Raw genomic sequence first — 451 nt, 5'->3', positions numbered from 1 at the left:
AGGCGACACCCAGATTTGAACTGGGGATAAAGGATTTGCAGTCCCCTGCCTTACCGCTTGGCCATGCCGCCAAAAGAAAGAAGAGAAAGAACTGGGAGTTGGCGCCTACATAACAGGTAGCTTGCTTACCAAGCCGTCCTGGCAAGCTCCTACAGTTCTCTTATTATTCTTGACTTGACTTATTAATAATAAAACTACTCACTAACAAAATGAAAGACGATCTAGAATCTACCCAAGAAGATAGAGAGTCCCACATACGAGAAAAGGTCACAAATGGAGTTGAACCAAGTAACATTGCAAAGGCATAATGATAGTAGGGTCGGGATATCCCCGCCCTCCGAACCGGACGTGAGGGTCTCCCCTCATCCGGCTCTCCGCAGGGGAATCTCCACTCACTGCTTCCCCTAATATCCTCCCTCCCTTTACCACATCATGGGGGTTTACAGGAGAT

At 47.9% G+C, this 451-nt stretch overlaps 1 non-coding gene across 1 annotated transcript; it reads right to left on the bottom strand.

Annotated features, from left to right (window-relative positions):
* On the bottom strand, nt 1-71 carry TRNAC-GCA (transfer RNA cysteine (anticodon GCA)). Its single transcript has one exon. It is a non-coding gene; the product is annotated as a tRNA-Cys (tRNA).
* Between the last annotated feature and the right edge of the window lie 380 nt (nt 72-451).

The sequence above is a fragment of the Zea mays genome, unplaced genomic scaffold (assembly GCF_902167145.1).
Source record: "Zea mays cultivar B73 unplaced genomic scaffold, Zm-B73-REFERENCE-NAM-5.0 scaffold_152, whole genome shotgun sequence".
In the NCBI taxonomy this organism is placed as follows: Eukaryota; Viridiplantae; Streptophyta; class Magnoliopsida; order Poales; family Poaceae; genus Zea; species Zea mays.
Note: the sequence above shows the minus strand (reverse complement) of the source record. Positions and strands in the feature narration are given on the sequence as shown.